Source organism: Alligator mississippiensis, chromosome 5, assembly GCF_030867095.1.
Source record: "Alligator mississippiensis isolate rAllMis1 chromosome 5, rAllMis1, whole genome shotgun sequence".
NCBI classification, from domain to species: Eukaryota; Metazoa; Chordata; order Crocodylia; family Alligatoridae; genus Alligator; species Alligator mississippiensis.
The window spans coordinates 101,172,083-101,184,308 of record NC_081828.1 but is presented as its reverse complement, the minus strand read 5'-3'; the positions used below and the strand labels follow the sequence as shown (position 1 = coordinate 101,184,308).

Here is a 12,226-nt window from a genome sequence, read left to right as displayed (position 1 = left end):
GCACAGCCACTGCTTGCCAAATAAGCCTTCACCACTGTAGTAAGGCAACGGTTACCACTATGCAGTCATTTTGTACAGTTAGATTATTACTACAATTATTCAGTGATTTAACACCCTGCAAGAATCATACCCTTCTAATTCTTCTTGAAATTAGAAAACAAATCCAAGGCAAACAGCTTTGCATTCACAGCTTTGCATTCAAGCAAGAACCAGTCACCCTTAAAATAAAGCTTGGTTTTAAAAAGGAAGGGGAAAATGCAATTCCCTGCACCCCTTCAATCAGCATAAAGATTACTTGCACATTAACATTTCTTCCAATTCTGAAAGATTAGCGGCACAGAATGCTTGAGGCTGATTAAAGGAAAGGGAGAGTTCTACATTCTCTCAGAAGTGTTTGCTTTAAATTCCATTTAAGGAGCAAGCTTTTAAAGTTGATAAGGCCATAGTCAAGAGAATTTTTCACGTTGGGAGTCTCTCACACACTTTAATGGCTGCTTTCAAAGTTAAGATCTTTTAATAGAAAAAAAATCACAGTTAATGTTCAGACAAATAGCTCCAATCCCATATCTTCACCTGTCTCAGACACCAGTGTTTACCACAAACAATTCTGCAAAATGATTAGCTCTCATCTTTTATTCCCCACCCCAATGATGAAACAGACATATAGTTCTTTCATCTGCAACATGTTACATGCACAGGATAAGGTCCATGTATTACTCTTCTGCAGTGGGAGTCTCAGGATATGAAAAGACTAAGTATAATGGAAGTTCTACAGTAGGAAAGACTGGCTTCTACTACATGCAAGGGAACAGAGAATAAAGAGGATAACGTTCTGAATCCCATATTGACAATAGTGCTATGGGCCAAAACCTCTGGACTGTAGAGTGTACACTGGAAGATAATCAGCGTTGGTGATACATGCAACTTCATAGGATGTACTTTGAAATTGAACCTATGCTGATCTGCAATTTTTTTGAGTTTATGGAAAGCTAAAGAAAGCTACTGAGGCAGACAGTCCCACTCTCAACCTACCACCTCAGTCGTTGTTGCACAGCATGTTTCTGCACTTGTTCCTCTAAATAAGAAGTCTATTAAGGGAATAACTAAGAAGACATATTTTTCAATTTGGTTTGGGGGGTCTTCCCCAATGTTAATAAAGGGCATTACTATTTGAATGTGTTTGTCCCCATAGCTAATTTCATACCCAAGTAGCTATCAAGGATTACACAACATAGACTGTTCCCTTCTCTCAGCTTTTGAACAATGTTCCCATACTGGATCCAGTACAGAAGAGTTGAGAGCATTTGGATATATGTCTACCTTCACTTATTTAAGAGTGCTAAACATGTCTGTAGCTGGTGTGAAACTAAGTCTGTAGCTAATAGTTTGGACAAACAAGCCTTTTTAAAGTTAACATTGTGCCTTGGTGATAGCATTGTTGTTACAAGATAACGTCACAAAAAGAAATACCTTCACGTTATGCAGTCAAGCTACCAAGTCTAGTCCTGAAAGCTGTTTTCAAAGACTTTATGCCTTAATGGACTCTGTCAATATAGAGCATTGTTCAGTGAAGTTTGAGTAGCCAGGAAAAGCTCCACATCCCTGCTATCAATAATTTATTTATAAATCCATTTGTCAGTGACTGACTCAACTACAGAAGATTGAACATTCAGTGACGTAATAAGTATTCAAAACTGTATGACAAAAGCTACTGAACAATTAGTTGTTGGGAGATGTTTAGGTGGCTTTATTCAATCTTGTAGTAACAGAATTCCAAGCAATTTTGAGCAAGTTCCAGTACTTCTAGTACTATATAGTACTGCACTTCAAAATACCTGCCAGAAGTCACTTAGGCTAATACTGAAATTATTTGCAGTAGAATATCTTCTTTAACTTAAGGCAATTTGGCCTAAAATTGGATTTTTGAGCTTTCACTGTATATGTGACAAGATGTTCCTCAGTGCTAGCCTCCTGAAGCAGCAAACACCAATATTTAAAGGAAGTCTCCTACATAAGGATCAACTAAATAGGCAAAATGGTAGGTCATTGTTGAATTGCGATTCCAGGTTGCTCACAAATTACTGCGATTTCTGTAACATCAGTTGCTTTTTCAAGGTGGAGAAAATATTTTGAGGGATAAAAAAAACAGGGCTAGGGACAGACATTACACACAAACTGGTTTAAGTGATCAGAAACTGGTTTAAACCTGTAACAGAATAGACATTCCGTGCACATAAACCAGTTTGAAAATGGCTAAAACCAGTTTGAGATATACCTGGTTGAATGTAGTATCAGACTTAACTGATTTGGCTCAAACCGGTTTATGCAATGTCTGCGCCAGATCCCTTGTTGGTTTAAGTTAAATCAGACTCCTCCAGCATCCCAGCATGTTCCCTGGGCTGGATGGGGATTTCTGCTCCACAACAGAGTTGGCCCCTCTTCTCTGCTCTCTAGCCGGAGCAGGGGCAAAGAGTGCTTAGACAATGGCCTGCTATGGCCCCTATGTCAAATTCCTCCCTCTGTCCCCTTTCCCACCCCCACCTCCACTGGCAAACCCTGGGGACAGCAGCTGGGGTTTGCCAGCTCCAGCCACACCTCCACAGCTTGCCTGCAGCCAGGCAGGGACGGAGTTAATTCCTTCCTCTGTCCCCTCTCTCCCCCAGAACCCCCAGCGGTTTGGCTGCAGTCTCTGCAGCTTGCCTGTAGCCAGGCCAGAGAAGGAATTAATTTCACAGTGTGTCCTGGAGAAGAGTGGGGGGGAGGGGGGCAGAGGCAAGTTAGCCCTCTGTGTGTAGATCCAAGCCCTGTACCTGTAAACCCAGAGCTAAGACCTGCAGGCCCAGACTGAGAGGTGGGAAGTGTTGGCAAAGACCTGATGGTCATCACACATGGCTGGAGATGTAGTTAAGGGAAGTTGCAGACAGCTTCACCAAAGAATGCAGAGAGCTACCTTTACATTATAATGCAGAATGTGTAAAAGGTGGGAATACCTAAACAAAACCTTTCTGAATGCCTGGCTGTAAGGTGACACGCTGCCCTCAGGATTAGTGAAACTAATTCTTGTCTTCCTGGTTTACATTTTAAGATAGACTAAGTTGTGTATCCTGTGTTTTACTGGGCTGTATCTTAACTTAGGCAAACACTTTTGGTAGTTCCCTGTTGTGTGCTTTGCAAATTGCTGTTCAATAAATGCTTGCTTTAGAGAAATAACTTTTTCCCCATCCCCACTCCTCAATCTGGCAGCAGCTGCCTCCCCTCCCCCCACTCCCCCAGCCTGGTGGCTGGCATCCTGTGTGTTATGCTAGCCCCAGCTGATGCCTGGCCACCCAGCCACTGCTCCAGCAGGGAGGGGTGAGAGCCTTGGAGGACATCTCTCTTCCCTTCCCTTTGGCAGTGGCTGGCAGGCATGCTCTAGCACCCTCCAGTTTCTGGATTGAGCCACTGCAGGCACATGGCTGCATTTCCTGATTTAACAGAGAATGTCTGTCTAGTTATTAACCAGTTTAAGCTGTCCAGCTTAGACTACCCTGCAAACAGTGAATCAATTCAGGCTCAGGCTTTTTGAATGTCTGCCCCTAGCCCAGGTGAGAAGGCAGCACACGTACCCATAGGTCCATGGAGTTAAGTCACCAGATAGCTCACATCTCCAGATTTCTCTGCTGGACCTTCTGGCCCCTAGCAGCATGACTCTGAAGGCTTCATGCTGCCACCAGCTAACCACTCCACAGCTACTCAGTAGCAGTCCTTGGGTGGATATAGTATTAATGCAATTCCCAGAAACATAAAATCCCACACAAAGCACACGGAAAATGGGATCTATTCTCTACTGCCTCAAGACCTCTCCCACAAACCAGAACAGCTCCTGGGCAGAAGCACAGCAGACCATTTTGTGTAATGTGCCAGAGAATAGGGGGGAGACAACACTATCATACCCCATCTATTACTGCATTGGTAGTGAGGAATGTCATATGAACCAAACCAATGTTACTTCATGCACACTGCAAATGAGGTTATTGACCAGCATTAGTTTCTACTTCCACCCTCCTCCTCGGGTAAAGGGCAGAGTAAGTAGTCATTAAATCTGGTAGGGTTTGTTGTTTTCACTCTGAGTCAAGAAAAAGCATGCCTTAAGGAACTACAAGCTCCGGAAAGGAAAGAATGGATCACCAGATAACCCCAGCCCATTCCCAGCCAGGCAAATAACAGCAGCCATGGCTATGACATCTCTGACAGAGTGCTCCCAGGAGTAAGTAATGCTACTCAAAGCAACATTAGCTAGACAAGATGGCCCCAGGCTCTAAGCTTCTGTCTGCAAAAGGAACTATCCTGTTTAGAAAAACCTGTGAACTGAGTTCTCCCCATTTATTTCAGTCCCATAGATAAAGACAAACTGCTTCTCTTTCCTGCACGTCTCTGTATTCATTTTTGCTCCCCACATACCCAAGTATAATTTCACGCCCCTGAGAACAAGCATAATAGAGGCAACAAGCCATTCACAGCAGCAGTCAACCCCCATACACGTGACAGCAATGTGAGGGTTTCCTCATCAACAAAGCAAACAGAAACCTCCAGTATTTGTCAGGCAATACCTTGTTCACAATAGTAAACAGGTTCCTCTTCTCCACTGGTCACTACCAAGGGAGTTTACAGTACTGTGTTCTCTCTGGCATTTCCCCACACATACATACACCTGAGTCGTGATCTTCTCTGCTTGGAGCATGTCATTTCCAAGGCATTGAAGTAATCAGTCTCTTGTACTGCAAGGTATCTTCGGCAGACAGTTGTGCCTGGGCATTTGTCTGGATCCATGTTTCTTAATGGTAGCTGCACACATGTGAGTGGGCTTCCTACCTCCCAATTTATGTGCTCCTATGGAGGAGATGCATAGCAGTTTTGTTATTGTTCATCTACACTTTGCCATTGGTAGACCTATAAATATTTCCCTCCGTGCCTAGGTAGCCATTTCAGCTTTATGATAATACAATGAATGTTTGGTATTTGATTTTCAACTAGTTTGTAATTCTAACCATATAAATATTCAATGTACGCCCCTATTTCCTCTAGATATCAAAGAAGAAGGAGAAAACTGACAACTCGCAATTAAGATTTTCCTGGAAAGTACAAGGGACTACAGAGCTAGAAGGGTCATATTCTGCATCATATCCAGCCCTCTGGGTATTTAAAGATTTACTGAAGAAAACGTGGCTCAACATCACTGGCTTTACTACTTACACATGGAACAGCTTCCACTTTTTACTTAGCCAGTTGATTCATGTGTTTTTAGCTAGTAAAAGTAATCCTTATTAAAAACTAGGCAAGAGTTATTTCAAGTGCTTGCCTTTTGCCAGTAAGTGTTATGCTTCAATAGACCAACACGGCTACAACCTAAACCCATGCTTCAATAGAGCATTCACCTTCTACTCAGGGCAGTGTGAAGTCACTATAGCTGCTGTTTTAACATGTAGTTAGTAACTTTTGTAGCAGTACCTGTAGAATTAAGGGAAAAACAAGGATGAAGTCTGATTATCTTATTGCATTGCCCTTTCTGTGTGAGCATTACATGCATTTAGTCCATATTCTGTCATTCTAGAAACCCATGTTAAGGTACCAAAGAAGTTCTGTTCTCCTAGCAGCTAGCTGGAGTTGGTTGCAATTCTTGTCCCTTTAAAAAGCACCCAAATATCTACATTTGCGTTAATGGAAATGAAAAAAAAAACCCAAAGTAAGATAATATCCTCATGTAAGCTGTGTTGCCTTATGTTTCCATCCTAAAAACCAAAGGATTTAGTATAAGTGTCTGTGCCATATTTCACTTTCCCAAAGTTAATCACAGTAGCACTACACAGTGATCTACAATCTAGAACAATATAAAAGTATGCAAATTAGCTTCATTCCATTTTGGGAAAAAAAAAAAGAAAAAGAAAAGGATTAAGCCAATCAGAAAAGATCTGCCTTCTGACGTAAGTCCTCAGCAAAAGGGTTTGGTTAATAAAACTGTTTCCCCAGAGTTAAAGATAATGAACCGTGGTTGCAAAGGAATTATTGCACATCTTTTGTCTTATGCAAATTCTGATCATTTAACATATGTTAAAAATTACTCTCTTTATCAGTGTTTTCTGTTCTTTGGTGGACATAAAGTCATTTTTTTCAGATTCTAACCAATCACAAACTTTTTACACATAGGCATGTCTTTTCCAGACCTTCTAAACATAATTATGAATTCTCACATCAGAAAACCAAGAACTACATGTTTTTTGTATTAACCACATTTCTCCATTTTGAAATACAATGCCTATTTGGCATTACTGTCTCAAACAAGAAAGTTAAAGCATGTAAGATACTCCAAGAAAAAATGAATCTTTAAACATTTGTTCAATTCTTTATCTTGAAAGTATTTCCTAATGCATTAAGCTTGTTATGTTGCATATGGTTTCTATTTTCAAGTCTGCAATGCTTTCAGAAATTTCTTTTTTGCCTTCTCTCATGGTTACCTCACTTCTATTCCCACTGATTGACATGAAAGAAACCAATCTGACCCATTCCTTCATTTTCTGTTTCTCTAGCTGTGGTTGAAACAGCAGCTGTTCCAACACATCTACACTTTGGAACAATCTGGGACTTATTAACTTACCCTGTCTCTCTTCTTTTTTGGGGGGGGGAGGGAGAAGGGGAGTGGGGGCAGATGGAAAGAAGAGAGGAGAGACTTTGAAACTAGGCAGACATAAATTCATTGTATTTGAATAAATAGTACTGGTTATTTTCCTAGGTGGAAACCAAAGATGTGTAACCTTTAGATTTAACATTTACAGAAGAAGCTACCAGAGTGCAGTTTAGAGACCTAAATCAGGATCTAAACATATACAAACAGAAGAAGCAGATGTTGCCCTGAAGACCTTACAGCCTATATGATCAGAACAAAGGGAGTACGAACATTCCCTTTTTCAGAAGGGGAAGAGATTAATGATCACATTTTTAGAGGAAGCTCAGTACCCATACTCAGGGCCAGCTATCCAAAAACTTGTATCACAGTAAGACCCGAGCACTTTGAAATCTGGCCACAAGTCACATTCCTAACAGCCTACAGGATGCCTGTGGCACAAATCAGATCTTGTGAGGTCTGGCTCTTTATTACCATCCAAAACATCTCGTAGGCAGCCTGTAAGCATGCAAGGAGAAACCATTTGGTATTGTTATAGCTATTCCCAATGACCAGTTATCAGAATTTTAAATTTATGTGAACTAACATACCTTGTAATCCTTTAGTTTTATTAAAATTTAACTCCTTTAACAGGTCTAGACATGGATTATTTCAGCTCACAGATGATCAAATACAGTTTTGAGTCTAGTTGTTTGAGCCTCAAGTTCAGCATGCTTAAGGATAAACACAGTCTTCAGCTCATTACAAGGTATAAGCATAACTCTCACTAGCTTCTATTAACCCTGAAGGACTAGCCTTCCATATATGACAAAGCAGCCCATTTAAGGCATGCTGAAGCCAAGAAAGGTGCTTCTGATACCAGAATAATCTCCAGAACATTAAGAATTAAACATCTAAGTGATGTAACTTGTTTCTAGAGGTTTGCCACACATTTCATTAATCTGAAACTAGTGCCTCTAAAATTCTTATTTATGAACTTAGGATACGAGCAGGTATTATAGTTAAGTCAAGAGACAACATCCAAAGGGCAATACAATCTCCACCTGATTATGACCTCTTGCCTATCTACGGCCAGCCTGTAAAATGCACTTTTGATTAGGGTATGCCATTCTTATTCATTAACTACATACATGGCTACAATTTTCATCATCTGCTTTAAGCTGTTGAGAGGACATGATTTTGCTGAAGGCATGTGGGCTAGTCTGAAGACCTAAACTTTGCTCCAGGCTCTGCTACTGGCCTGCTGTGTGGCCTTCAGCAAGATACTTCACCTTGTTTCCCCATTTGGCTTCTTAAGAGTTTTGAGCTGTATTAAGCAGTATGAGACCTGACTATTAAGAGGGATAAAAATAAGTTGAGGTAGGAAAGTACTTCAGAAAAGGTTTTCGAACACAGATACTTTTGGCAACAACAACAACAAATCACACAATACAAGCTACAGTCATACCATCACATAACCACCACCTTTCTATAGAGTCTGTTCTGATAAAGGATTTCAAGGTATATTGAAATGAAGGAACTACTGGAAGGTGATGCAAAGAGCTCTATTTCAAAATATTTTATTCCAGTGGCATTATGTTGAGACTGATATATACACAAATATTCAATGGTTGCAAATTCAATGAGCATGTGCTCTTTATATAAAGTCAAAGTTAAAATTTCAAGGTGAAGGGATGGGAGCTGAAATCATGTCTTTGCTTATTAACGTGAACAGATCATTTTGTTCATCTCAGGGCTCTGGTTTCAACAAGTACTTTATGAAGGAGTGTAAGACAGGTAGAAAGATACTACATACAAAGAAACCAGTAGTAGTTTTACTTTTAAACCTAGATTTTATTTTAATGGGGTACAGTAAGATGTTCAGAAGTTCATTTTGATGTAGAAAATGTTTGGTGTGCTGCCCCAGCAAGTATGTATTAAATCAGCATTTTGTGCATCAATACACACAAGAGAAAACAACTAGGATTGTAGCCCCTCTGCAACTGTAATTCTGACTGTGGAACATACCTAACATTCTCCAAACTAAAACTAAACCCAGTGAGGAAAAGTGCTCTTCCGGTAGTAGAGAAGAGTAAAGCATCTGAATAGGAACATACAGTCCTGCAAAACAACCTGGGATGAAGGCAAATGCAAAAATGTGTATGGTAAGAGAGAGGAGCAGAGGGAGAAAATGAGCAGACACATCTTAAAGCTTGTTTTGTTTTCCTCCCTCTCCTAGTCTCTATATTAATCACAGGCCCCAATTTAGAGAGCCTCTTGGTAGAAGCACTTCCACTGGAGACTGATGTAGCTCAGGCATTATTATCCCTTCCCTTGACACTGCTACCCCACCTGCCAAGTCTCCTGCTGCTGCTCCTCCTCCTAGACATATGGGGAGGACAAGGAGGGGTCATACCTTTAAGAGCAGTCTGAAGTCTGTACAAACTGCAGGTAGCATCTGGCAATGATCTGTACACCCTGGGGTACAAAGCCTCCACCATGACAAGTGCTGAGGCTCCAACAACTGTTTCCTTTTCCCTTTACCCCCTCCTTAATGAGCATATAAAGATGAGAAGGCAATCCTATCGAGGGCAAAAGGCCTTGCAGTGTAAAATTTCCAGCCCACTGAGGTTTGTAATAATAAAATCTACAGCCAAGATCTGCCTAGTAGCATGCTTGCATGGATGAGTGCAGTATCCCTCCCCGCATCTACAACTGACATTTTGACAGAAATTAGTATCTATCTGCCCTTCCTAGATGTAGAGAAATATCAAACTCATAATTTACAGAGCCTGTGAGACTTATGATTTATAAATTGTCACCAGGTAAGGAAAAAAATGATAGCCTGCATGATAATAGCCTACATGATAATCCTTGACAACAGCAGGTTACGGGGAGCAGGGAAAGGAAAGGGGAATATCAGCTCAGATATGCAGGCATGACATTTGGCACCAGAGAGACCGATATGTCTCCTTTACAAACCACAGGAGAAAAAATAATGTGCGTCTTGAGAGGCAGCTGCCTGGAGCAGGCGACCTAAACTAAAGCAGGATCTGCCAAGCAAAGATGTCCCCTGTAGCATAGCTTCTTTATGCCATCCTTCATGTGGAATTTAACTGCAGCACATAAATTAAATCCGCTTAATAATCTTCCAGTGACAGGATCAGTCTCTCTGGTGCTAATACATCTGCCTTATTAGCATGGCTCTGTAAGAAAAACCCCTATGTCTACAAAAAAGACCTGGCTAGATAAATGTCCAAGAGATGGTGCAACTGGGATGTATCCAGGCCACGCCTTCTCCTCCCTCCCCCCCCCCCCCCTTTGCTTTAGCCCCACTCTTGGAAGGCCATTTTATGGGAGGATTTGCAAGCAACCGCTCCCAGTTCTGCAGGCTGCAGCCAACGCCCGCCTATTTTCCTGGGATTGATTTCCTTAAATCACCTTTGGGAGGGGAGAAGGGGTGCCTCCACCCTCTCAGCCCTCCCTGACAGACGGACAGCTCAGCACCTCTACAACCAGCACCCACGGTTAACACACGACATTGGGGGAGGAGAGAGAAAAATCAGCACATTATGGAAAGGGGAGAAGGGAAGGGAGGGGGAAGAAAAGGAGAAAAAAAAATCCCTCTGCATCGTAACAATCTTTGTGTGCTTACAAAAAAAAAAAAAAAAAAGCAGCTGGGAAGAAGCGGTGGGAAACGAGTGCACAGAGACCCGGTGCCCCCACTGCAGCATCTCTTTGTTCCCCCGATGCGATCGGAGCCTGATGGATGCCGGAGCGACCAGCGCCCCCTCCCCACGCCCACGCCCTGCTCCCCGGCGCATGCGCCACACGAAGACAAAGGACTAGGTGATGACAATAGGGTCCCGTTCATTTGCACTGCAGCATCACTCCGAGAGCAGAACGGGGAGGGAGCCCAGCCCGGGAGCCTCCTGCACCCCCAGGAGGCGGGCTGCGTGCGGCTCTTGCTGCTAGCACGAAACACACCAGGGAGCCAGGATCTGCAAGAACGGGAGGCAGATACCCCCTCTTTAGTGCGCCCCGGCTTGGCGCGGTCATGCAGGCACACGGCGGGAAGAGCAGGGGGAAGGGGGCATGGACGCGCAGCTCCTTTAGGGGAAAGGGAGAGATCTGCTGGAAGAGGCAGAAAGCACTCGATGAATATTCATGGACGAAAAAATGCCTTTAGGAGCCAGGCGCTCATTATGAAAGTGCGTGAGGAAAAGCAGGGGTCTCTGTCTGTCTGGGGGTTGGCATCTGGATTGTAGCTTCTGCGCCCCCCGGACCGAACTCTGGCTGCTAAACCTAAATGTGTGTGCGTGTGTACCGAAATACATATAAGTACGGGTGTGCACACACATACAAGTATATATTTTGGAATATATATATTCATCCGTTCATACATATATATATATATAGTTCGGCATACACACACATATAACCATACACGCATTACATACATACATATACGTAATTTTAGAAATATATGTACACACCCATACACACACGCACACACATATATCGTATGTATATTTACGCACACGTATACCCTCACGTACATATATACACTCATATAATGATCAATAGACACACACACACTGTGCATGAAGGGCTGATTAGCACGGGGGTGAAGATGCTGCTGCCGCCTCTGCGGGCATGACGGAGCCCGCTGCCGAATGCGAAGCCAGACGCTAGCTGAGCTCTCTTCTCGCCTCCCCATTACAAGCCCAGTGTCGGGCGCCAGCCCGGACTCACCGCCCGCTACACCGGCGGAGCCGAGGCCCTAGCCCGGGGGCTCTGCCCGGCCCCACATGCCCCAGCCGCAGCCCCGCTTCAGCCGCCCCACAGGTGCTCGCAAAACAAGCGTCCGGCACCGCCCGGCGGAGAGCCGCCTCTCCTCTTTCCCCCCACCCTCCTCACACGGGGGGGGGGGAGCTTCGGGGTCCGGGTCCCTCCGAGGGGGGGGAGCACCGGCTTAACGAACCGCTTTCCTGCCCCCCGCACGCTGCCCGGGCATCTCAGCCCCCACACTGGATGCTGACCCCCCCCCCCTTATTTTTGCTCATCTTCCTGCTGTGCACAGACCCCCTCCCCGCCCCGGGCCCCCTCCTCTCCACCCACGCGGGGATAAAAAGCTCTGCGCCCCAAAGAAAAGGGCTGGGGGCGCTTACCTGGCTGGAGCCGGTGCTGTGCCCCGGGCGGTTCCGGCGGCGCGGCCGGGGCTGCCTGTGTGCTGGAACGGGAGCGGTGCGCGCTGGAGCAGTGCCGCCGCCGCTACTGCCGCTGCCGCTGCTGCCTCTGCATTTCTCTCCCCTCCTCCCCCTCCCGGTGACAGTCTGTGGGCAGTTCAAAAGCCACACGCGCTTTTTCCTTTTTTTTTTTTTTTTTTTTTTCCTGCTAGATTCTCGCAGCAGCCCGAGGGGGGCGCGCTGCTCCAGCTCCCGCCAGCGTTTAAATAGGGGCTCAGGAAGGCTGTGGGGTGTTGTACTGTACAGGTGGGAGGCCCCGAGAAGGAGCCCCTGCAGTCTCCGCGGGCAGAGCCGGGCCGGGGCTGCTGCTGGAGGGGCCCCGCGCCCCGCCACGGGGATG

The 12,226-nt window shown here is 44.4% G+C and overlaps 1 protein-coding gene across 1 annotated transcript in view; it reads right to left on the bottom strand.

Annotated features, from left to right (window-relative positions):
- The window catches only part of BASP1 (brain abundant membrane attached signal protein 1), a 79,631-nt gene extending 67,678 nt beyond the window's left edge, over window positions 1–11,953 (bottom strand). Inside the window, exon 1 of the mRNA XM_014597422.3 lies at window positions 11,809–11,953. The gene's annotated coding sequence lies outside the window, so the exon portion shown is untranslated. The remainder of the gene's footprint in view (window positions 1–11,808) is intronic.
- Between the last annotated feature and the right edge of the window lie 273 nt (window positions 11,954–12,226).